The following is a 27,531-nucleotide window of genomic DNA, read 5'->3' on the forward strand; positions in this document are numbered from 1 at the left end:
TGATGGACTCAAGTTGTGCTAGGGGAGGCCCAGATCGGACATTAGGAAAAAAATAATAATTCACAAAGAGTGATGTTGCATTGGAACAGACTGCCCAGGGACACAGTGGATTCACTGTCCCTGGAGGCGTTCAAGAAGCATGGAGATGTGGCACTGAGCAACATGGGCTAGTGGACATATGGAGTGGTGGGCTGACAGTTGCACTAGATGATCTTAGTGGTCTTTTCCAACCTTAATGATTTTATGATTCTGGGAACAACTACTGGCGTCTCAATCTCAAAAATGCAAACGCTGAGTACTCTTCAATTCCTCTCCAGGGCCAGTAACCTGCCACTAAGTAAACTTTCCTAACTAACAGAAATCAAGAACATTATAACAAGCTGCTCGATTATTCTTCACCAAAGGGAAAGAAGGATAAAAATAATTTACGTATATTCTCTGTGATTCTGCCATAAAAATCTTCCGTAAAATATACAAGTCATTATTTTATTTCAAAGAGGAGACAAAAAAAAGGTAATAATCATAGCTATTTGATCAAATTATTCCTAAAGGAATCTGTAAGAGATTGGAAAATACACAAAACCCACCACTCCCGATCTGCTACCTGGGGAGAACAAAAAAACATTCTAGTGGAAAACACAGGTGAATAAATAATGAAATTAGCATCTCCAAACTTAAAAAAAAAAAGATCTCCAACCTGAAGAGAATCGACAGCATAGCTTTAAGAATAGATAAATGGCTGCCTCAAGGATCTGTCTTACCTCCTTTTTTTTTTTTTTAAGTAATACCTTCATTTGCATAGTAATAACCCAATTATTGTAAGATTAGGTGACAGAAATCTCATTATTGCTGTTCCTACAAAACAGTTGATATTCCATTCAGTACTTTTTAATGTTACACACCTTAAAACATAATTATTCCAATATATGCTCATTCATCTTTAATGCAATTTCTTTAATAATAATAAAAAAAGACTCTTCTTGTAATTGTTAAGGGTTTTTGTTGGTTTTTTGGGGTTTTTGTTGTTGTTGTTGAATATATTAGTGTTAAAACATGATTTTTCTCATTCAGGCTGCTATAGAAACAAGCAAAGCCAACCAACTGCTTAGGGGCATGCTCCCTCCCCTCTTCCCAAGAGGGAGTCCACCAAGAGGCCTAAAGCACATATGTTAAAATATGTTGCAACAACTCTCTCTCCATTTCCCCCACTCCCTGCTTCTTCCCACGCTGAGAGCCGGTCACAAGACAAGCTTGCAAACAAAATCAAATATATACTAGCATCAGGCTTCTGCAAGTTATTTGGGCTTAGGGTTTGCTGTTACTGGGAGAGGGGGAAGGGTTGTGTTTTTAGGGCTGAGGGAAGAAATCAGAGCAAGCACGCAGAGACGCAGGGCTTACCTGCCACAGGCCTTCTCAGTTTCAATTACAAAGATCATAAATGCGATAAGTGGTCAGTTACCCGAACAACAGCAGAAAGGAAGTGGGGGAATGAGATAGGACTGGCTCCTGCAGAACACAGCGCCACATGTTATGCTTCAAAAGGATGACATGAACTGTCAAGAGAGGGGAAACAGCAGCTACCCTTGCTGGTCTCATCTCAGTGTACACAAGGTGAGTCTACGGAGCTTCTTACTGGCAAGTCTTCAGCATCTCTGCTTCAAATCCAAGGGAGTTTGGAAGCAACAGAGAGCTGCTACCCCTGGGTACCTGGCTGGAGCCAGCACAAAGTCATTCACTGCTGCAAGCCCAGTGCTTAGCAGCCACTGCACTTCCCAGCCTCTTGGGGAAGCCAGGCAGAAGAGGAGAGCATGCAAAACTCTGCCCATGGAAGGAATCCTTCTTCTAGCCTACCCTAGGCATGCAGTGGCACTGTGAGAAAAGCTGGTGGAAGCCATTCATTCAGACACGTTCCAATTACTGACTTTCAGAGTATTGCTCACCCCAGCATCACTAAAAGCAGTAAGTGCAAGGTGCAATTTCACACGAGGTACTTACTGTTTAATTTTTATGAAAGCCTTCTGTCTAAATAGCATGAAGGAGAAGAAATTTGGCCAAGTTCAGATTTTTCAAGTACTGTATAATCACTGAGCCATCACAAGTCCAAAGATAAAGGAGTGATGTGCATAGCCAGAAAACACCACAAGGAAGGAGAATTCCAGAGTCTTTGTAGGGTTGGAAATACAGTATGCTTATTCTGGGGGCTGGGCACCCATCTCCCACCCCTAATCACTATAGGGCTAAATGCAAGAGCTGCTGGGCTGCGGTGGATTGCACAGAGGGGAAATATCATACACCAGCACCCAAAGCTGATGGGGAAATGAGCATTGCTGGTGCTGCCCGCATGCCTGCATGGATGGCAAGCTCCAACACAGAACATTTAGACCTTTTTTCTGAAGATTTTGACCACTTGCCTAATCGTTCTGTTTTTGAAAAGTTTCCAATTATACCATGTCTATGGAAAGTAAATTAAAATGACTGTTTATAGTTGGGGGGGGAGGGGGTGAAGCAACAAACATGTAAATGATTTTTCCTTACATTCTTATCATCTCATTTCATTCCTTTAAACAGAAAACCTTGTGAATCTTACTATGAAAGTTATCAACAAAGAAGAAACAGCCCTCCATCATAAACCAAAACTTGGAGGGATGAGCTTATACCGTCCTGACCATCTGACTGAAATTGAAAACTTTTCCTCTTTCCTTAATAGCTTTTCCAATTCAGCAGTTCAAAGCTGCAATCCCTCACAGCCTATGCAAGGATTTAGGATCATTTTATAAATCTGGGTGGCAAATGAACATGAAAGAGAAACCCTCTTTATGGCTGGGAACTATCCTTTTGGGGGAAAAAATGTTATTAGCTTTTTAGAGAGCATTTGCAAGGGTAATTTGCACTACAGCATCTCTTTTTATTGGCCTTGCAAGCAAGTGTTGAAACAATTTGCCTTATCATACGTGTTCACTTTGAATATAGACCTCATGCAAAATGCTCTACTTGAAACAGGGAACAATGGGTTTGAAAAACAAAACCAAAAAACGTTTGGAGTGTGGCAGCAATTCATTTCAATAAAGAAATACAGAAAGTGAGAGGGAAAAGGAAAAAGGAAAGATAAATGAGAAAGGAAAGGAAAAGCTTCTGATTAAGGCTGTCATAACTTAAGGCAGCTATGCCAAAGCTCCCAGTTTGGTCCAGCAATTTCACAGGTATTATAACAGCACGGTAAATCACTACTCCTGGACATCATTTGTATTTCACTACTTCTTAAGAGTCCTTAGGCAGAACCAGAGCCCTACCACGTGAGACTTTGTGCACACAATAAAGAAACACCACCACTCACGGACAATTCACAACATAAAGCTGTAAATCAGGATTATCATCGCTGGTAAAGGCCAGTAGCATAGGGTAGAAGGTTTGATTTAAGAAGCACAGAAATTGGTTGAAATCTTCCAATGCATTTTGACTCACGAAAAAGTAAAACCCCAGATCACGCCTGAAAAATTGAGCTGTTCTTTCCCACTGAAACCTTCAAGTCATGCCACCGTGCTCTGCAAGGCAATTCTTCAATGCAGATGACTCCAAGCAAAGGGAACTGATCTTTTTGATGCTGTGGTACAACAGAACGCAGACCAAGGATCGCTAATTCTGACAGTGGTATTTCACTCTGCTGGGGCAAAAAAAAAACCCTCCATTTTAAAGGAGGAAAAAACTATTCTGCGGATGACTATGATGCAATACTACATTTGCACTGAAATTACCTATCATTTGCACTGGAAAACCAGGGAAATTCCTTCCTTCCAAATAAAATCAGTAACAAAAAAGTCTATGGAAGTGTAACAAGAAATAAGAAAATCAAAGGTCACGTTACATATGTTTCTAGTGCTGAATCTCCCCTACAGCAAAAATTCAATTTGCAGATGACAGCCCTGCAAGGCAGTTTGTTAGTGTAGATCCCAACCCCTTCTACTGAAGTTCAAAGGATTCCCAGTGGGTGTAGGAGTCTGCTCCTCACAGCCTAAAATGATTTACTTGTTCAGCTCCTGCAGTTCTTGTGTCTCTGCTGCATTTTCCACACAAACCAGAATTTACCCAGCTGTAGCACTTATTCCAACCTCTTCAGTTAAATGCATTTTAATTGAAAATGTTGTTAATGGAAACTGACTAGCTTCACTAGAAAGATTGCAGAAGTCTGTAATAACTGAGCTGAAGAAAACAGAATAAGCCATCCCCCACCATGCCACGGGCCAGCGAGGCGGATGCTCACCCAAGCTGTGAGTTCAAATCCCCGCCTCAGACCAGAGCCCTGAACTGTAATTCCACATGTCTGAAGGGAGCACCTTCACGTCGGGGCTATGAATTGCTCTGGAGTGCTGTCTTTCTCTCAAGGTTAGATCTGACTTCTGGGAGGGTAGGCTTTTTTTTTTTTTTCTTTTTTCTTTTTTTTTAATTAAAATTTCTGAAAGCTTCTCTTTTCATTCCAAACCAGAAAAAGACAAGAATGTTGGAATGGTTTTGAAAGGTTATTGAAAAGTACAATGGGCCAGCACTTCAACTTTCACAAATCAACACACCGGCATTTAAATCAGTGTAACCCTCTTGACTTGGCTTGCTTTCAGCTTGACCCAACAGAAACTGAAATGATGGAGGTACTCTCCGTTCAATAAAAACTATGAAGTGAATCTGATGAACAAAAGAGAGCAATTCATTTCTTCAAAATTCCTGCCCTACATCAGAAAAAGTCATGAAGTAAGTTCCTTCTTCAATTCTTTAAAAGTGTTTGCACAAAACTATAGACATAGGTCCCATATACTTAGCTAATTCTCTTTGATTCATGAGATTTCTGTGATAGCTTTTCCACACCTACGAGGAGATTTCACTGCATAAATGCTGCATATATTAGAACAGGTCAAACTCTGCTCCATTTGCTCATAACCGAATGACACTTATCTACCCACAGTCATAAGGTATGCCTATTTGGCCTACTGTCATCACCATGGAAGGCAAGGCAATGTATTATGAAATAGGACACTGTTGCCAAAATTAGCTTCACAGGTAGAATTTGTCTCTTGTGAACCATGCCATATAGAAAAAATTACTGAAATAAACCAAAAAACCTATACAGGTACCAGTACAGAAAATGAAGACCAACTAAATAAAATACACAAACAAACAATCCTCTAATCTTCAAAGTGTACACGGTTCTCACTAACGCTCTGCTCATCACTATGAACCATTATAAACTGAACAAAGCAGTTTTGAGCAGCTCTGAGCAGCAATTTAAGTCCAAAGCTTCCTTCCGATCCATGTAACAAGTCAAAATGAAGCATCAAAGCACAGCATTTTTCACCAAGCCTGGGCTAGGCTGCACTAAGCACACAGATGACTTCTTCCCACCTAACATGGGCATAATCAAGATCTGATACTTGGCTGCCCAGCATTTTCAAATGAAGATGCAGTTTATCAGATAGATGTTGGTACTGTACGCGCAAGTCCATCTGCTCCTGCTGATATAACATACATTTTAAATATTGCATTAGTATTTAATTGTGACATAAACAGGCCCATATTCAGCAAGCACCTAGCTGTAATCATTTGAGTAAGTGCTCAATAAAGTCCTTAAAACTAGCCAGGTGTTTAAGTTGAATCAGGGCCAAATTCAGAATAAGTGTTGACATAGTATAATATAAACGTTTAATACTAAATGAATAATGAAGCCAATACAAAGCTCATTCAGCAGAGTTTTGCTGTCATTAAACTACACACACACATATAGTTCCCGGAGACATCTGATCTAACACAACTCTAAGGTCAAGCAGAATGGTCATTCCCATCTACTTCAATGTGAAAATTATTGGTTTATGAATACAGAAGTTCTCTCAGGAGTAAAGATGTTTGAGATAGATTTGTCCACACGTGTAACAAGGACTTACATCTTTATCTGCAAACCTGAATTACAAAAAACAACAAACCTACCTATGACCCTGACAAGACCTGTGATAAAAAAGTGTAGAAGAATTCATAAAATCCTATTTAACACTTCATTTAAATCTGCAAATAACATGATAATGATCTGGATATCTTTCAACAGTATCTGCCTTCTCAGATGACTCGATAACAAGAAAGTAAGAAAAATCCTTCTTCCTTAAATGTCTCAAAGAAAACTGAATGGTGACAGACTTTTTTTGAACCTCCATGGCATCCAAAAGCTGTGTTTTAATATTGATACTCTTTACATTTAACAACTAACATGTGGCAAGAACGCTGCAAGCGCAGGTCTGCATCACACAAAGACCAAGCGTTGATGCAATATATATTCTTACCAGCGTGTGGCTGGCTTACATTAAGGTCTGGGGAGTCTGCCATCACATAAGTGTGTCACTTTATATAAAATAAAGTCTGGGAATTATTGAAGCCATTGTCATTTCCTATGACAAAAATATCAATGGTAGATGTGCCTTTAAAACATTTATCGGTCATATGTGTCAAGAAGCGAGAGATGAGGAATATTTCATGTGAGTAAAATGCAGATAAGTTAACTTGACAAGAACATGTAATCACTTAAGGACAGGATATGTCTTTCTTGGCATGAACATCATACTGTGCAGAATCTCCAAGAATTTAATTAGAGCTCGTAATATAGTAATTAACTACTGTATATTGAAACCTTTTGTAATTTTTTTTTCAGGAGTGTGTATGGAAATGATCATACTCTAAAAAACAAAGGCTCTGGAAAACATAAGCTACTATAAATCCACAGACATTGAAAGGAGTAGAAAAGGCTTTGTCATCTCCTTGTCCTACTACTGACCTCCCCTTGCACCTGACTACTCATGGCACCTTCTCTGAGTTACATAAATCATGCATTGAAGTTCTGATTCCTTTATGACAGTTCTCCAGAAATAATTCCACCTCTTTTAAGAGGGGCTGCTTTGTGAAGCCAGTGGAGTGATTTCTCCCCATCTTTAAATAGATGTCTTCCACAACATGTGGAAGAACTACTGATTTTAAGCAGAAAATAAAAATCATTCCAAACCTCAATCCGAACATAAAAACAAGACACTTGGAAGCACAGAAAATACTTCCTCTTATAATGTACATTTCTCTGAGGGCCTTGTTTGGCTTCCACAAAGAGCAGGACAGAGTTTTGTGCAGAAGTTTCTAAGTACTTCAGACCAGGTCAAGAACTGGGAGCGGGCCTAAGTAGAATTTCTACCTCCAGTGTTTTTTCTCAGGACAAAAGCAGAGCCAAGAAAAAAGGGGAAACCTGGCATAGGCTCCTGCAGGCATGTTTCCTGATGAAGGAGAGGGAACAGGGCAGATCAGACAAGGCAATAGGCCTATGTCCCCGGTGAATCTACACTTGGACTCTAACTCTTGGAGTCATTTCAGTTCAGCTCTGATCCTCCAAACAACCAGCAAATCCTCAACTTAATCCTTTACTAAAAACTCTTCAAAATTTCACGTTTATAAAAATGATATTAAGGTTCAATGGGTAACATACTGGACCCAGAATAAAAGCATATAAAAACACATACATTATTCCTGCTTGATCTTTGTTTGGATGAGTGGTCTTAACCTCTTCTGCTGTCATGTCTCCACCCAGAAAATAGCAATAATCGTAACTTACCTCTTTGATAAAGTACTTTGAAATCTGTGAGTAAAGAGCACTATGTAACAGCTGAATTTCATAATTAGGTGTTATTATAGTCTAAGTAGAAGTTGGCAAAAAAAAGAGAGAATATAAAAGCATCCAAGCTCTGATTTATTGTTACTTAGTTCCTGGGAACAGCCTTTTAGACAATCATTGCCTTCTTCACTCAGTTGTGCTATGCCTAAACCCAACACTACAGAAAATGAATGTTAATGCACTCAGGATAAACGTGTCTACAAAGCATTCTCATACATGATGGTAAGACAGACTTACCATAGCATCACAGTTTGCCATGTGCCAGCTGAGCTGTAACTTCCTGTGCAGATGCTCTCATGCCGTTGCAATGACTTTTGAAAATCTTTTAAACTCTGGTTAACTTGATCACTTGGTAAAAACAGCTCGTGACTGATTCTGAAGCCCAAATTGTCATTGATTGCAGAGACTTAATTCATAGTTCTTCTGGGACAGGTGCAATTCAGCCTCTAATTGTCCTTCAAAATGAAGCCAGAATAGACTTTTTGTTGGTAGGTGAAGAGATAAAAACAAAAACCTTTCCACATTTCCCCGTGCTGCTTCCCAGGACTCTGCTTACGTTGGTTTCCCCTGGTCAGGAGACAGTAAGTGTCATTAGGCAGAATGCCCACTCGCACCCCACAGTGACTGCTTGGCCTCCTCAAATGCCAATGGGAAGACCACTGGCACAGGGAAAGGAGACAAACTGTCTGAGGGAAGCTGGAAGAGTCATCTGTAGCCAGTACTGATCCCACCATGACTGCTAAACAGGGCCTTGGTAAGCATCCATGTGTCTAAATGCTCCTTCCTGCCCTTCAACAGGACAGGCTCACCAGGACCAGTACATGGCCTGCCTCTGCTAACTCCCAAACCACTTCTTAGTGTTGGTAGGGTAAAGCTGTTGGGGCCCAGCCAAAACTACCAACCACCCCAACAATGTGCAAGAACAGAAAATAGCATGCCTGGCTACATGGCTGTGGCACAGCCCTGGGCTCTCCATGCCAGACACTGCCAGCTTCAAGATGTGCACATGATGAAGGCAAAGGGTATGAGGGAGGACCTGCTGCTAATGTCACCTCACCCCCACCCTGCAGATCAAACATTATGACCTTGTCCTTCCCAGATCCTCGATCCCTTGCCAACTCAGTTCCCAATTCCTGTCTCCATCCCCAAGTGCAGCAAGATAACGTTTAACAAGTCCTGTAAAGACAACTGCAGCCTACTGATCAAAAGTGTTTCAGTGTGGGTCTGGGGAAGAGGCAGATGCACAGAATTTCCTGGATAAACTTCCCTGCACTGCCAGCTGCCCACCTCTCATTAGAGGTCATCACCCCAAACCCAACTTTGAGACTTCTCTATCCCCTCCTCGGGTCCTCTGGAGGACTGCAGAAACGAAACATCCCATCCTCAGTAATTAGTGTTCCACATAATTCAGCTGACTCTGTTTAAACTCCAGCCCTCTGTCAGGTCTGTGCTAATGCATCAGCACAATTCAGCCTCCCAACATCACCCTCTGCTGTCCCATCTCTTCCATGACCCATCTTTCTTCCAAATCAGGGGGAAAAAAACCCAACCAACCAACCAACCAACCAACAACCCTCTTCTAATATGAAAAGCAGGCCGTACAAGTAGGTAATGCATTTTTGATGCTTCCTTCAAGGATCAGAACTGCGGCTGCTCTCTTTCCTTCGTATCAAAAGATAATCCTCCCACCTCTTCCTTGTACACATTAAAGTTCTCCAGCCTCTTTCTCATTACATAAGGCACATGCATAATCCTTCTCCTCCCACAGAACATCTCAGGGAACACAATCCTCCTCCTCCTCCTCAAAGTTTAATCCCAACACTGCTGACAGTCAATTGCCATCACCACTGTAGTGAGAACAAATAGAATGAAGCACAAACTCCACACTGGCTTAAACAACATCCTCCTGACTGATGACTTGTTTTCTACCTCCACCTTCACAATCTGCTTCATACCTGCAACTAAAAACTACTTCTTTGTATGAACTTTCTCTTTTTCTCTCGCTCATTTATTTATTTATTTGTTTGTTTTTAGTGAAGGATAAGAGAGAAAATGAGTGTTATTCTTCTATTAGCAAATAGAGGATTTTGTTTTGTTTTGTCAGTGACATTTTATGGCCATATTTTACAGACAAGTTCACGCTAAGTTCAGAGGAAAGAAATTTTCAAAGAAAACCTAGCACAAAGCATTGTGGGGAATGATATGGAAAGTTGACAAAATGACGATAAACAATGGGAAAAAAAAAGAAATAATTAAGTGTGTTGAAACACTGTGTTGGTATTTATCACATTGTTAACTCTTCTTAGGAAAAATGCTTTATTGTCTGCAGTTTCAGAAAGAGATCTTCACCCAGGCTATGGAAGCAGAATGCTGCATATATAATGATTCTGAAACATAATTTTTCTATGTATATATGGAAAAAAAAATGAAAATGGCAAATATGTCTCTATGAGATAAGGCTTTCAGAACAAAATATAATACATGGAAATCCTTTCTTGAAGTGCTTTGTGGTCTTGAGGAGGTAGGAAACTTGAAACAGTAGAGCTGCAGAAAACGCAAGTCTAAACAAGGTGTGAAAAATTGCAGTATGGGCAGAAACAAAAACTCTGAAGGAAGCAGTTAAGAGAAGTGAGGGAATGGCTCACTTGAGAGTGAGAAAGAAGTTACATGGACATGGCTAATCTATTTTCAGTTAATATAAAATCCATTTCAAACCTCAGCTGCAAGTAGAGGTCTGTGTCCAGCATTTAGGAATGGTAGCAAGACAGTGAAGAATAACTAAAGAGAGCTGGGAACTCAGAACTTGCTCTAATCCCAGTCTTCTTATGTCAAACTGGGCAAGTCATATTCTCTTTTAGACCTATAACCTTAATGTCTAAATGAGAGATAACACTTCCCTCTAATTAACGAAATTATATTAATTAAGACTCTGTCCTCCTACAAACCCTCTATTTGGTCCTCATACAAACCCTCTAAAAAAACCCAAAGCTCCTTCCTTGCCTTAGTGTCTACAAAGGATATACTGACAAAGGATATATTGACTATCAGGCAGCTACTGCACTAAGAAATCTGTTTCAGGTATATCTACATCAGCAAGCAATTTGGAGCAACAGAAGTAGAAAAGCAGCTCCCAGCAGTTTATGCCAGGGTACCCACACCTGCCTTTATCTGAGGCTCAGGATTATTATTGACTGCATTCAGCCTTGTCATCTGTACCAACTGTCCTCATCACTAATTAAAGGTAGTTTCAGGGAAAACACCTCTGATTTAGACCCTTTCATCTCTATTGATGCCCAGAGTACCTGCAGTTTGTTTCTGGAAGGGATATGCTCCCGTATTTTCCTCCAGCAGAATCTATATCAACACCAACACAATTGTTCTTCAATCCAAGCTGACACAGCAAGTAAAGGCGACGAGGGAGATCTGCTTCAAAATCTCACTACTGCTCCAAACCAAAAGCCTAATACATGTGCAACTAATGCAATCTACTGCCATCTCTTTTGTTTGTCTTGTCTGCATCTTGCTCTGTCTTCTTATCCATACCATGTTGCATTCTTTTTTTTTTTTTTTTTTCCCCTAATCTTCAATATCTGTTCAAGCTTCGCATCATGTAAGGTTTTGCTGGTGAGGTCACTCTATGAAGACTGCTCCTGGCCAGAGTTTACAAGGACTCAAAAGCAGTTGCAACAACAAAAGGTAAAGTACAAATACAGAAGGTGCAAAGGCAGAAAGAAACAACTGCTGCTTGTCATTTTAAAGCAGTTTTGTCATTTTAGTTTGGACTGTTCTAAGACAGTAAACTTTTCAGACAGTACTAAAAACAGTCAAGTCTTCCTCCATGATGTGGTTCCTGTCACATGACTTTTAATCATATGGCAATACTACATTGAAGAAATGGGTTCAGAGTCTGTGCCATGAAACTGTCAACCATTATATATCTAAATTTTAGCATTAATTTTTCTTTTATGTTGGTGGTGATGGTGCATTTTATTTTTCAGTTTATTATCCGAGTGAGGCCATTTTACCTACTGATATAACTCTTGAAATGCTTATCCTACTTTCTGAAGGAACAGATAGCTTTTATAATTGTTTGGAGTACGCCCAGCTACGTTCTGTACTGAATGTGAAACAATGACTGGGAAGTGACTGCAGAAGACATTTGATAAGGAGAACACTGAAACCATTTTGTAAGAACAAAAAAAAAAAAAAAGGCTAACATCTTGATACAGGCCAAACAGTACTGTAATTAGGAAGACCTGAATTTTGTTGTTACTGTGTTGGTTAACTGCAAGATGGGGAGACTTCTGAAAAATCAAGTCAGTAATGAGGAATGTATTCACAAATGTAACTTCAAGCACCAGGAGGCCAATCTTCTTTGGTAACCAGTAGAGAGAGAAAAGTTTACTCAAGGAATAATTCAGAGCACCTAAACTAAATGCTGTCTCTGAATCACCTTCTACCCACGTCCTGCCTCACTCAGAAAGGAACAGATGAAAGGTAGCCTTGAGCTTGCCTTTCTGAATAACTCATTTGTGAATGGTGTTCTCCTGTACATAAACTCTTTAACCAGAGGGTTTAAAATATGTTGTTCTATTTTGAACTGGGAGTCCCAAATCTCAATTTTTAACATTTAACTTGGACTTGACATTGAAGAATTACTAAAGCATTTTTAAAGTAGAAGCATTTCTGCTTTGAAAGGTATTGATTTGCATCCATTTGCAGAATATGATTTTTTAATATATATTCCTGTGGACTCCTGCTACTTACACTCACTTAAGGCCTTTATATACCGAGTCTGGCTTCACTCATATCATCTTGAACGACTAGTGGCTACATGCTAAAAAGGATAAGGACTTGCTCACTCAGCACACAGCACACCTAGATATAAGCAGACAGCAAAAATACACTATGAATTCTTGGAAACATTAGGGGATTTTTTGGGGGGTGTTTTTTTTTTTTTTTTTTTTTTTGCATTTTCATTTCAGCATTTGCAGTGCTGTTCTTGTAAATAACAATAAATGGTAATATTTAAAGTGGATACTAAGTTACCCATTGCTAAGTCACCCCAGGATCCAAAACGTCTTAAAAAGCAAGAGTTTTAAAAGTAAGCAAATCTTTTACCATCGTATTTCTGATGATCATCGTTTTTCTGCTTGTCAGCACAACTTTGGTAACCATTTCTTGGTTTTTCAGAGTATGTGTAGAGACCAAAAGCCACGTGTGACCCAGAAACTTTACTACCTTCAAAAAAAATATAATGACACGCTAACCTATTAATGCAAACTTAATGCCTTGTGTCCTTCCCACTAACCCACACTAAAATATTCCATTGAAACAAAGCCACTGAACACATTTCCAAACTGCGTTTATTAGAGATTATCACAAGAATAACTTCCAAGTAATAATTTCTTCTTTTAATCTGCATGTTTGCACTAATTAAAATAGTTATTAGTTCTTCAGGGCGCACTTTTCCAAACTATATTCACCTGAAGTAATGTGGGGTCTAGCTGACTTCCAGGTATTCTATGAGACTCTTAGAAGAATACAGTTTTGCTGAACGTGAGTAAGAACTGAAAAAAACTTTCCTTAGGTGTCCAGCTATATGTATATCCCACCACGTATAAAACTTTCCCTTTTGAATTAATGTCAGAGTTTAGCTTTTAATATATAGCCTTGGTTTGATTTATGAGTACATTTAAGGTATGTGAGGTCACTCAATCCAGCAAACCAACTGGCTTCTACACAACAGAGAAAAACAAAAATTTTACACTAAAAAAAACCCTCACTGTAGTTGCTTCAAATAATGTATAAAAATATCTCTTACATTTTATTATAAAAACATAGAAATGTGTTATCATTTTCTAAAATGCAAACCTGTTTTAGAATAAGCAGCAGCCAGAGATGCACCAAGGAAATGTTATGTTTTTTTCCCACAGTACTGTCCCCACATAGCAATACCTATAATGTTGGTTACCTCCTTCTTCAGTCTGAAAATCAACGTCTAAGGGAAAGAGACTCCCTTTAAATTAAAAACAAATGGAACTTCGTCAATTATCTGCTGTAGTCTGCCATTTGGAATGGAGAACCAAGTCTTCTCCAAAAGCTAATACAATATACAAAACCTGAATGCTGCTGGCAGCAAGGCTTCTGTCAGGTGATTGCTGCATGAAGACTGAAGAGATATAAGGGATATACGTAAAGTACACGAACTCCAACACACCATTTTACTGTCAATTTGGGAAAAATCAGGGTTAACCTAAAAAGACCATGTGACAGACTAGAGCAAGTCAGTATTTATGAGCTCCTTCTGCACTCCGTGAAGAAAAATAGACACAACAAGAAGGTAACATGAGTTTTCCACCATCTTCAATATACAGATACTTAAAATATCCCAGTGAAGTGCAGAAACCTTCCAGCAGCTTGCCTCCGTTTTCACAATACCCTCCTCCTAAGACAATGGTCAGAGGCTGCCAGCTTCCCAGTAAATCAGCCATATTCCCATCAGCCACTCTGGAGCTATACTTTGCAATTGAGGGAGACTGGATAAAGATGACTGTTTTTCCTCCAGGGAAAAAGTACTGTAAAGATACATGCACATCTACACAGAGCCAATGTTGTCAAATATTGTGATTTTATCATAAGACTCATAATTGGCATTTCTCTTAAAGTTCTGCTCTACTTCCTGAGGAAGATGAGCTCCAATTTAACAAAGACATAGAGCTCTTATGCTAAAAATAAAAAATAAAAAAGCCGCACCCTTGAAAGTGTGAACCCTGACAACTCAACAAGAAAAATATAGAGGATTTATTTTTTTTTAAATCTTACAATTTATAAATCATTTTGTGGCCTGCTTCAACTGCTAATATTCACACAGATGGGTTAAATGTCACTTAGCACTCGGAATTAACTTCCCTAAAATCTGTTCTTAAAGCCTTGTCACTCACCTGAGTAATCTTACTGGTTCTAAATGGGCCTCCATAAGTGACCAGACTAGTCTACTTCTGCACGCTGCTGAGCGTTACGTAGGAGGTGCTGATACTCCCACATCCCTTTAAAAAGAAGATTAAGCACTAAGATAAGTGAAAACTTCTGTTCAAATTGGCTCAAATCCTTCTCCTATTTAAATTGGTGGCAGAACTCCCACTTACTTCAAAGGTCCAGGACAGGCACAGTGTATTAATTAGGACAGTACAAAAGCCCTCATTACAAAACCGAAGCATGTGATACTCACCTGATTTAAAACAAAACCAAAAAAAAAAAATACAGTCTTGGATTTGCATCTTTGTGAACACCGGGTGCTACAGAATTTGATGCAGAAGTCCCGGGGGAATTTGGAGGTTGATCCAAAAATAGGCAATAATGAGATACTTCTATTCATCCCTCATTTGTTATAAGCTTGAAAACAGGGCCTTAAATCTATAGGAACTCGGAATAAAACTTGACCAAACAGTAGGTCACACTTGCTCTACTCCCCCACTGGAAAGGACGAGTGCTTTGTAATTTCAAATCAGCTGCAGCCTTTGCCCGCTCTCTGTTATTCTGCGTGTTTCAGTAGCTGCTCCCCCAGCGCTTAAGGCAAAGTGCCACATTAGCACTGTGCTGGACATAAATCAGCACCGCCACATCAGGCTTCTATCATACCAAAGCCCCAGTGCCGGGCACCTACGCTCCTTTTAATTCACCCCCCTGGCTCATCCCTTTTCCCTCCCAGATAGTGACAGCAGGTTGGCCTGTATGAAATAGCCTCTCTGCTGCACCTAGCAGCCCCGCGAGCCACAGGCCATAGCACGGCAGTAATTCCTGCTCCATCCAGCAGTGCAGGGGCTGAGCCCCAACTTGTGTTCAGCAGACCAATCGGTGGTATGTTTGCTCCAAATCAAATTCAGCCTTTCTTTTAAAGGATTGAGGGGAGGAGGCGAGGAGGATAATATCAGACTGAATATTTTTAATATTTATAATGAATAAAATTATATGCCTGGAATGCAACCTTCAGCATAACAGCAGTAAAAACTAAATTTTTATTTGGATTATATTCATGGTAATAACAAGTAATGTAGAGGGTTTTTTTGTGACATAGGTTAAAAAAGTCTGTAACCTCTAATTTGACAGGAACTCTATTATCACTCTCCGGAAAATTAGACAAGATAGGATATTAAGACATCCAAAAACTGACACAAACAGAAAACTAGGTCTCTCACTTGCTCTTCTTTCTTTAAACAAGGAAGATGATTATATGCTGTTTGACATTCCATTTTCAGGGCAACTAAAGAGATGCCGGGAGTCACACTTCATTTATTCTTCCAAATGCCACCACTGAAAAAAAAATGTGTTGGTATTTGAAGGCACCGTACTCCCACAAACAGCAGTCGGAATTAACCTTGTCTTCCTGATGGTTTCATTTGTGAAGTCCCTCAGTTTAGTTTCTCAAGATGAAATTAAAAATACCCTCATGGCTGAGCATGAGCACTTAAAGCACACACACTACATGGTGGGCCGAAACTCCCCAGGGTGTAGCCTTACTGAACTCATTGTATTAGACAAGTCAAGGGGAAATATGTTCTTGTAGAGATTTCCAGCCTAAAGATATTTGGATGTGCTTAAGGTTAGCATCTGAACTTTTATGTAACTATCCAGACTGAACCTCAAGAATTTCTGAGGTTCATGACCAACGCTGAAACTATGAGCCAAAGAAATGATTTAAATAGTCTTCCATGAATTCCGGAGTAAGACATTTTGTCGTTCAGTACAAATAAAACCATGTTGTTTTATATCCTGTCAAATGAGAGAACAAAGGCATAATGTTGCACACATTTCCCTAAATAAACAAACAACCCCTCTGTGCTTTCTGTTGGAATTGTATCAATCCAAAATTAAAAATTAAAGAAAAAAAAGATTTTCCATTTTTTAAATCTACTCAAAACTGATAAGAAAAATTAGAGTCATTAGTGAGTTTTAGTCTGTTCTTACTCAGGCAAAAGTCCCACTGAAATGAAGCCAACATTACTTCAAAATCTGAATACTGTTTCATTCAGCTTTTCAGCACAAAGATGTAGCTTTAGTTACAACCATCTGTCATGGGTATAATCTCATAGCACTGATACCCATTTCTCTTAAATATAACCTTTCTTCATAAACTCTTTATTTACCTCTAGGGTATATACAAAGCTCAAAGAACACAAATGAAAAATCAGTATTTTCACCATTACTGTACATGAACAACAATAGTACCTTGCACTGTAATGAAAATTCATCCTAAATAGCTTAGCAAGGCCAAAACACACCCTAAAATACAGTATCTCAGAAGACAAAGATTAAGACTTGTGTCGGCACATTTAAAAGAAAGTACAAACCAGTGGAATGGAGGAGAAAACGCTGTACTTTACAATCTCAGGTTTCTCAAATGGTGTTTCCCTCTACTACCATGACAAAGCCACTATAGATGCATTATTAGCTATTAATAAGAAGTTTAAAATGTGCTTTCAACAGAAAAACTACAGAGGATGTAAACAAGCACTGTTATAATAACGCACAAAAATAAAACAATCATCCCTGAGAACTTGAATTCCTGAGCATCCAAATATTTCACACTGCCCTTGCTAATATAAGACTCAGAAGTATAGACAATACTGAGAAATAGGGGTTGATAACTGAAATGAGGAAACAGCACAGTCTGCTGGTTAAGGCACTGAACTGGGTATCAGACCACATGGGGCTGCATTTCTAATTCAGCTACTAAGATGCTTCTTTTCCTTGGGCCGAGCACAAAGACAGTCAAGCCAAGCTGAAGACTGTAGGAATGCCCATTCAAGGTGTGGGATGAGTCACTTCCCTGCACCTGCCTGACTGAAATCCATGCCAGTCCACATAGCCACCTTGGTGGGATGCTCTGCCTGCCTTTAGGGAAGGATACAATAACTCAATCTCGGGGATGCAGTGATGGAAGTTTCTCAAACTTTCAAACCAGTCTGGCCTTGCCCTTCCCTGCAGCCGTTCCCCTTAGTAAAAAATGACAGAAATTCCAAGTTGTGTAATACTAAGAACAATATTAACCTATGATTTTTATTGTCTCATCTCAAACTATGAACAACATATACTTCTTTCAAAGCAGCAAACCCAGAAAGTCATCACCAACTGCACAAAACAAAAAAGCAGATGAACAAGACTCATGACTTTTGCCATTCATCTAAGATTTCTTATTTGAGACAGATTTCTGACATCACGCTCACGATTTCTGAAGATCTGCAACATCAATACCATTAGCAAAACATTCCTTCAATCTTAAAGGCCTGTTTTGTTTTGTTTTTTATCCCCAATGACAACACAACTCTAAGGTTTTTTTGTTTGTTTGTTTTTTGTTTGTTTGTTTTTTGCCAGGAATCTGATTTAAAAACCATCTAGATATTCAAAACTCTTGAATACCAGCAGTAGTAAAAACATAACCACCACACAATGTTTTAATTTTAGAAGTCCGTATTAGACATTATATAAGTCTTGGGGATTCTGGGGACCGTAGTTTCCTGGCTTATTCTTCTCTTGAAATGAATTTCAGACAAGCCATCCAGCTATTTCTGTTCATAAAAATGAGGTAGCTACTGCCTCTTGAAAATATCTCCACAACTGAAGGCAAGAAAAACAAGTGAGCCTATTCCTCTAGTGTAAACAGATTATTCCCTTGCTTAAAGTGATGAAGCTGTCTCTCCCTGTTGCACAAATATATAAAACAATATATCTTATCTATTTGCTAGGATACTGGGTAATGTCTCCAGGGCTGACTATCAGCTGGTTTAGTTGTAAGGCAGTTTCATGTTAGGCATAGGAAAAGGGAATTCGGTAAGCATCGTGAAAGGGGTAGGAGAAAAAATAGGTCAGACAGCTTACAAACAAGCCAGAAACATGAGACTAATAGTTCCACTTTTTATTCTATAATAAAATTAATGTTGTCCCAGCAGCATGCTGTTTGGTACATCCATCTAATTTATTAAACAAACAAGAAGACAAAGGATTTGCTGAAGAGAGTACTCCTGTGTATTTGTGAACTAGTTTCTCATAATTAATAAAATTGATGATAAATTTAATTTTATTTTTACTTTCTCTTCCTTTTCGCAAATACAATATTATACATCAGCAAGAATGAAATCTGCTAAACTGATTATGAAACTATGGCTCTGTGATTTATTTATATGTTTAGTAACAGCATTTTACCTTTGCTGTCTCCTTCACAGTAAAAAGTGAGGCCAAAATAAGAGGATATGCACAATTTCACCCATCAGAATTTTACATTAAAACCCACAATGTGATCTTAGCCTAGGCTGCATGTTCACACACAGCAAAGCAAACAGTGAAAAAACATAGAAGTAGAGAAACATTGGACAACTCTGAACAAAAGCAATCTCAAGTACAAAGACTTGAGATCTTTTTAAGATCTTTGCAAGCAGAAAGGAAAGAAAGTGGGGGCAACGTGAAAAGGGTTCTTTATAAACACAGACTCGAATCCTTCAGACATTAAAGACTCACAGACAAGCATTATAAACTCTCTCAAATCACATCTCTAAATGCTTGACTTAATTTTTCTGTTGTCACTGGGAATGGAGTTTACTTGGTCACTCAGATCTGTTCAATTCTGTGCAAGATTTTAGCACAGCCTGTGGAAGCAGCTCTGCAGTACAGGGTCTCTGGAGTTACGTTTACAACAGGAGACAGAGGTAAACAGACCTACTGCAGCATGGAGAGTCCTGCAGAGAGGAAACCCAACAGAAGATGTGTTACGATATTAACAATAAAAAAAAATGGCTCTATGATTTCCTCTTGTTTTTAGTATTTATACTGGCTTGCTGCCTAAAAACCCCAGTAGTCCTCCTGCATCTCAAAATCTGAATGGAGCAGTCAAGAGACTGCATAAAAATATTTTTTTGTCTGAAAACACCAATCTTGACATTCACAAAATTTTCTTCTGCTTTGCCTCATGGGCACAGCGGACAAGGCCATTCAGTTTGATTCCTGGATTTACCGTACGTGCTTCAGTGACAGCATGCTCACATGATGACTGCAGCCAAGGTATCAGGGCTGATTCATATCTGCATGAAACTCAATCTTCAGTTCACAAAATTTTTCTTATCTGTTTTTTCCTAAGTTTGAGGTCTGATGGAATCTAAAAGCCCCAAGTGAAAAACTAACAGCATGTGTCTATTCTGGGGCTGAGCTGGAAGAGAAAAACTGAGAGTTCCACAGCTTTCCCCCAAAACAGTAACACATTCAGTTTTATTTATAGCTCTCACCTATTTCAGAAAATTTTAAGAACCTGGCCTGGCATTCAAATTAGAAATATAGCTTCAAACAAGGGAAGACTGCTTTTTCTAATCTCTCCATACCAATGTCTTGAGAAACAGTAAAAGCCAACGCAGAGCTAAGATATTAACAGCATCCCATGACATTAAAAGTAATTGTTTAATTCCAGTGAGGAGAGGTAAAGACAAAATTTACTATGAACTGTTTCTGTTAAACAGCAAACAAACAGAAGAAGATGAAGAGCTCTTAGATGCTGGGATTTAAAAAAGGTTCTGAAAACTGCACTATGACTTTGGCATGGGTGACACAGGGCTGCGAATACTTCCAAGAAGGTCCCACCAGACCTCAGAGTTAACGATCCTTTTTCAAATCTGTCTCCTTCTTCCTTTTAATCTTCCTTTTTGCTTTTTTTATTTTTTGTTTTTACTTGAGAAAAAAAAAAAAAAGCAAGAAGGAGCAATGATGTGGGAGAAATGCCAATACTCGGCTCCTGCTGAGAAGAAAAAAAAAAGTGTTGGAGCTGGAGCTGCCGGATCCTGCTCGCTCTTAGTAATGGAAATAAACAGCCTCTCCTTCCCTGAGTAAATAGGACAAATACAGTGAATGGGACAGCATCTTTCACAGTGGCACAATGTAAAAACTCAGAATCAAATTAAGTCATTCTGAGGTAGGAAAGAATGTGTCAATTCATCTCTGCCGCTGCCACAGGCTTCTCCAAGGAAGGTGAGAATTGCTAGGCACTGGGTGGTGAGCCCCTGCACACCTGCATCACTCTGAGCCTGACCCACAGGCACGCTTCAGGTGACAGAAGCAGCACTGTGGTTTTAAAAAAATATTTAAACAAATTAAAAAATAAAAAATAAATCTTTTGGGCAAAGATCTGAGTTAGAGTACAAAAGGGATTTTCAGAATTTAGCTTCTAACTGTTGCACTTTTTTTTTATACATTGCTTATAATTAAAAGGATGACACAGAGGCATGTGAATGATGCTGTTTGATTTTTTTTCTCCTATCTCTGTCACAGGGTATGGCTGAGACTTCAAAAAGGTGGCATTCCTACCACACAGCCAAACCACTAAGAGCAAGCATCAAACTCTGTGTTTAGTCTTAAAACCATTTTACTCAAAAATGCTTCATAAATAGCAAAAATGAACAATACCAAAAAAAACGGCAAAAATGAACAATACCAAAACTGATCATTTACAAAGTGTTTCTGCACATGAAATTAAATATCATGATCCATATACAAGAACTGTGAACGCCTCCTCCCTGGAAGCATTCATGGCCAGGATAGATAGGGCTTTGAACAACCTGGTCTAGAGGAAGGTGCCCTTGCCCATAGCAGGAGTTTGGAAATAGGTGATCTTTAAGGTCCCTTCCAACCCTAACCATTCTATGATTAAACCCACACTGTACAGAGAAGTCATCAAGTGTTTTCATCCAATGTTTCATGCTTTATTTAAGTATGTTTGAGATTTGGGGCTTTTGAAACATTACTGCAGACAAACTCACCTCCTAGGAAAGCCTGGTGTCTGCATTTATATTCTGAATATTAACGCCATCCTTTTCAAAAGGAAAAGCCATCACCTTCCTCTAAAACTGATGTCCTCTCCAAATAATGGAAAACAGAAGAAGTGACAGCAGCATCTTGTCAACAACACACATACAAAACTGAGAACTAACGCTGTCTCTTACAGAGCAAGGCCAAGAGAATGCAGTACTACTGAGGATATGAAGCTGAATCTTGGTGTTTGGGATACCTCAGCAGGCTCAAGCTATGCCAACCTCTTCCTCTCTCTGTGGACATAGAGACAATTTGCATGGCTAAGTAGAAGTATTCAACAGCTGTTGGATTTCACATCTGGTTTCTCCCCTTCACCTCCCCTCCTATCCCTGGGCAAGGGCACAGCAGAAAAGCAAGGAGGTCAGTTAGTGTCATCCTGCAGGCCAGTTCTGCAGCTTTCCCTTAGGTTTTTCTCTTCATTCTTCAATACAGGAGAGCTGTTGCTTTCTCTTCCTCCCTTCCTTCTTCCCCTTTTATCCTTCACCTTTTTGGAAGAGAGCAGAAAAGGAATCAAAAAAGCAATGGATGCCCATAATAGGGGAGAGTGGCTGACGCTCCCAGAATGAAGCCTGTGTGTCTCCCCTCTGGCAGTCACGGCCAGCTGATTTGCTCCTTCCTTTTTATTGCCAACAAAGCTCTGAGTTTTATGGTATTCTGGTCAAGACCTACCTTCAAGACCCCCCCTTCATGACACATATGGATGCACAAGGAAGTATTTTTCCCTCTGAAGCCTTCCCTCTAGGTCAGGCCCACTCCAGCCATGAATGGAAGAAAGATGGACACAAGACCTACCCACACCTGGTCCCAGTCACCACTGACAAGAAAACAGCTCTCTGAGGGCAGCCATGATCCCAGGTGCGACATCCCATAGAGAAAAAAGCAGGCATAAGGAAAAAAAAAACCAGAAGTATGACTCTATTCTCTAGCTCTGAAGTGTGTGCCAATTACAGGCCAGGTGTTTCTCCACACCTGCCCCTACAAGGCTAGAGCTGCCTTCATACCAGCTGAGCCCTTCTCTTCAAAAATGAAGCAACTTGAAGCTCTGCTCAGACAAACAGCCCTTTGGCTGCAAAGTCTTTTAAACTATGTACAGTACTTTATTTTTCATTTTTTCATTGCATCATTTATCCTGTGGCTGGACAAACATCTTCTCTCCCTTGCCTTCTGAGGGCCTCAGCATCACAACCTTACTTACCTGACTTACTCTCACATGCCTGCTTCAGCAAGTCATTGTTACTTTCCTTCCCTCCCAGCTGTTCTAAAAGAAACCCCAGTAAGGCAGAATTATTAATTTCTATCTAACTGTACAAACTCGGAAATCCAGTAACAGATTTTTTTTAGTACTACTAAGATCAAAACGAAGTTTCTTAATGTTTTTAAAATGAACATCAGATATATTATTCGTAACAACCATAAGATTCAGTTTTGACCAGACCGTGCAAGAGGATAAGATCTTAAGTTCAGATATTGTGCAATATGCACATCCCAAGATTATATTCTAGCTGATGAAGCACGTGGCGGAAAACCTGGCTGAGAGCAGAAAGCCAGCTTGTAGGTATGGGTTTGCGTCCCCCGTATTGCAGGGATGTATGTGAAGGAGGTTAGCCAAGGCTCCACAGTACCTAAACGAACAGATTGATTTATTTAAGTCCTTCATAGCCCACATAGTACGAAGCAGAGGTCTTAAGGCACCAAGAGGGGTAACTCTATATAAATACAGCACCTTTTTTTGTATCTTTGTATTTAGCAGAAGGGCAGTATCACTTTCAAAGCAAAAACGTTTCCAACATTCACTGAAGAATACCACAATAGCACTTTTATGTTGTTTGCCACTAACAGAATTGTTTGTTTAAGCAATCCTTGCTTTGATCAAGGTGTACTTCTGAGCCTCCCATCCCAACGCATGCTATTTTACACTTGTTGCACACTCAGAAAATACCAAACAGACTCAAAAGAGCCCATCCGAAGGGGAATCCTCTGCATCCCACTCGCACTAATTACCAGCCTCAAAGCAGTCAGCAGGAAGCTATTATACACCGCACGGATAACAGAGGTTTTGAAAAAGAGACGGCTATCCTTCTTCAAATATGGTGGCTGGAGTTGGAAGGCACATTCATTGTTATTTATTCAGAGGGGCATATGTCACAAAGGAAAAAGGAAACAAATTTGTGGCTTTTTAAAGTGCTACAGTACCGTATGAGGAAGCTGCAGGTTAGCATAGCCTCAAACTGTTGCTGCATTAGTTTTGCTTTTACTGCTGAGCACCATGGGGTAAAACCTTATTCTTCCTCCGAAAAAAAAACCATTCGTATTGATATCAAAAAAGGGTGGGGGAAGAAAACTGACAGCCACTGGCCTGCCCTTTAACCTTTCTAACAGAGCTGGTGGCCGCAATGAAGCTTAATCAATGCAATGGAAGTGACATTTCGCAGTCAAATCAAATTAAATGGAAATGAAAGGAAAATCTGAGGTCCAACCTAAAGGCTGTTCCCTCTTGCACCGAGGTCATTGCCATGGCAACTAAATGCTACAAATGTGTAGAGTAAATCCTTAACAAATCTGTAGAAAGCATGTCCAATTGAATATGATAGTTCCTGTCACTGTACTTTGTACCTTTCTAAAAAAAAAAAAAAAGAGAGAAAATAAAACAAAACGCATCTTTCAGTCTGTGCAGCAAAGTTCTGTCAGTAACTACACAGTACAATGGCACGCTTAATCCTCCTGTTCTGCTTGGACATGGAAAAACCTAACGGCTTTACTGTAAGACAGCAAGTGGGTAGCTACGGACAGAGACCATATTAAGCGAATTAGGGCATGCTGTGTTACATTTTTCAGTCTTGCTTCAACTGGAGGGGCTGGTGGCTGCAAAAAATTTCCCGGTATCACTGCAAACGCATTTAACTGTGGCCGAGAGCAACTCCTATTGCAGAATGCCAATGGCTTTGATCACCCTGCCCAGCTTCAGCACACACCTCCTTCACTCGCTGCCTTTCTGTGAGGTGAGAGAAGGATGCCTGGGATGGCAAAGGGCTGACCAGTCCTGCTGAAATAACAAAGGCTGCTCCCACTTGAGTGTGTGCGCAAACCCTTGCACTGGGGCTGCCCGGGGCTGGGAGCTCCAGTTCAGAGCTCACATCAGCTATACCTCAATCTACTCATGGAAAAAGATGACAACACTAACCCAGTTTGCCCCACTGAGCACCCTGCCGTCACAGGCAGCTCTCATCCCCATTCCCTCTCCTCTAGCTCCAACCAATGTATGGGCAAGAGTCTCACCTCCACATGCCCCTGTAGAGAATTAGAGATAATTAGTGATCTCGATCACCACTCATGACGCATATTTCACTCCTCAGCCTAACAGCTTCTGACAATGAAGGGCAATTCAAGAACCACATCCATATAGTACAGAAACACACTCACGCTGCCAGGTACCCATTTTGTCTTAATGCTTCCACCTGTGTAAGCAAAGAGAGCAGCAGAGGCACCAAGCAGAAAGTGGGATCCTACATCCTCTTGCAAGACGTGGAAGACTTCACGCAGCGAGCGGTGACCTTCTACAAACTTGTCATTTATCTGAGCCGCATAAGGTGGCAACCATTATCCTCTCCTTGAACGCAGTCAAGTTTTGATTCAGCTGTAGCAATGCAGTCATTGTGCATTACAGAAGATCTCAAGAGATTGCATGCCCTGGGCCAGTACGGGCTGGGAGTATTACGAATCTGATAGGAGGTGACATTTTCTACTCAAACACATATAGCTGCAGGACAACACACACCTTCCTGCATGAATAGCAATACACACTAATGAACTAATTTCTGGGGGGAAATTGTTACTTCCCAAGTGGGTGGGGGGAGGAGACTGCTCTGATACTTCAAGCAGAAGGGAATGGGTTTTTCTTGCAAGTTTTCACTGTGTTTTCACCTTTCCCAAGCAGCATGACTTCACACAGCTACAACATGCAGCATCCTCAGAAGCAGCAGGGAGTGGGGAGCTGGTGGACATCCCCCACAAGGCACCCATGCAGGCACTGCAGAGCTCACGGGAAGGAGAGCTGGCCCTGCCCAGGGGGATGTGCGTGACCCACCTAGACACAGCACCACCTCAATTACATGGAAGGGAATACATTTTCCCCTAGTTTACTCAGAGAAGCACGACACTTGCTCAGTGTCCTTGTTGGACACTTTGGGCAGCCATGAGGGCTGCTTTTTATCACACACAACAGTGATATTTACAGATCATTTCACATTGCCTTTACCCTTTAAGTGCCACTGCATGCTCACTCACACATGCTCCCATTACTGAGAAACACACACAACTTGGCAGGTAGTCCTGACAAGATGCTCATGTTCTAAGGGTAGGGGACAAATTGCTAACATACACCCAAGCTTTGGCTCTGAAAAGGCCAAGCAAAACTGCCTGTAAATGACTACTTTTGTGGACTGTCTTGGGCTTTCATGGTGAAATAAAGATGAACAAGTACTTCATAGGTCAGGTTGATCAGGAAAACAGTAAATAAATTGACTTCTAGATAAAGGAGATCTCAGCACAAAGCGGCAGGTACAAGCACTGGCGGGTAGGACTAGAGTCTTACCCATGCAAAAGGTTTCCTCAACTTCATCAGTGGAAAGCTCATGCATCTCTATTACTCTAAACTTCAGAGCATCTCTCATTTGAAATCAAAGCATTTTCATAGCGGGCACCTGTGAAATGCAGCTGGGGTGGCTGTTAGGACAAAGTCACTCACATGCCATCAGAATATTTCATCAGGGTGTAATACCATATTTAACCCTAGGTCTTTAATATTTGCTTTGCATTAGAGAACGCAACACAGGCTGTAAACAGCATGGAACGTTACAGAACAGATCCAGGATCAAAAAGAGAGGAAATGTGAAAAGCAAGAACTGCATAAAGAGATGAAACACTGGAAATTGAGACCAGGATATCTAACAGTGGAACATCACTTTTACTCAGTCATTCTTACATGACAAAGAACCAAGGTCTCCCAGAAAACTGCAGCTAATGATTAGCCTGAATTGTTTAGAATGACACGTAACACAAACCGTGAACAGAACTGCACCTTTGTGACAGAATTCTGAATTAATAACAAAGATTTTCTAACCACATCCTGAATTAAACATACATGAGCTGTAAAACCTTACTTAATGTCTTAGTTTTGACTTCATAAATTAATGGAGTATTTAAAAAAGCAGAGTCTGCAACGTGATGGGCAATGAAAAACAAGTAACGACTCTGAAACTACCTTCATGTAGTTTTGCAATACTGTTTAATACATATTTTTTCATGTATTTCTTTTATACTATTTTTGAGATCTAACAACTGCTTTTAATAAGCAACTGTTATTGCAAACATATAATTATACTAGGCCACAATCCAGCAAAGCACTTAAGGGCACAGATTAAAGACACTGAAAACAATGGGATTATTCATGTGCTTAAGGTTAAGCATCTGCTGAAGAACTCCGATGGATCAAAGCCCCATTTCTATCACATCTACAGAAAAAAAATATTATATATGTTAATTAAACGTAAAATATATGTAAATTAAACACCACAAGAAAAATACACTTGCATAAATTTTTAAACCCCTATACAATTTGTATTAATAGAATATTCCAGTTTGCCAGTATGAAGAAGAACTGCTAATACCAGCTATTTCATCAAAAGGTGAAGAATTCTTGGAACTGAACAATTACAAAATAATTCGTCAAAAGAGGCTTTTCTTCAACAACTGTCTCCTAACTAAGTAGATCACAGCATAAAGGATTAAAAAAAAAATACATCCATATCTTCACACTGCAAGCACTCACATAGAAGCTTCATTTGTAAGCCTTGATTTTTATGAAAATAAATTTATTAAAATAGATCCACAAGTTATTTGCAGGTCATGTCTAGTATGCTTATTCTATCTAACTTTCTTCCTCATTATTTTCAATGGCCAATCTCTTGTTCTAGAGTTAAGGTTGATATGATCCACAGTGCTCA

The 27,531-nt window shown here is 39.9% G+C and overlaps 1 protein-coding gene and 1 long non-coding RNA gene across 3 annotated transcripts in view; one reads left to right on the top strand and one right to left on the bottom strand.

Annotated features, from left to right (window-relative positions):
- The window catches only part of SOX5 (SRY-box transcription factor 5), a 621,758-nt gene that overhangs the window by 542,187 nt on the left and 52,040 nt on the right, over window positions 1–27,531 (bottom strand). The gene's annotated exons all lie outside the window — the stretch shown is intronic.
- On the top strand, window positions 1,465–7,229 carry LOC136051609 (uncharacterized). The gene is made up of 3 exons (XR_010622480.1): window positions 1,465–1,611; window positions 4,611–4,740; window positions 6,680–7,229. It is a non-coding gene; the product is annotated as an uncharacterized LOC136051609 (long non-coding RNA).

This window comes from Cyrtonyx montezumae, unplaced genomic scaffold (assembly GCF_038088225.1).
Source record: "Cyrtonyx montezumae isolate F1298 unplaced genomic scaffold, pur_monq_1.0 scaffold_3, whole genome shotgun sequence".
Taxonomy (NCBI): Eukaryota; Metazoa; Chordata; class Aves; order Galliformes; family Odontophoridae; genus Cyrtonyx; species Cyrtonyx montezumae.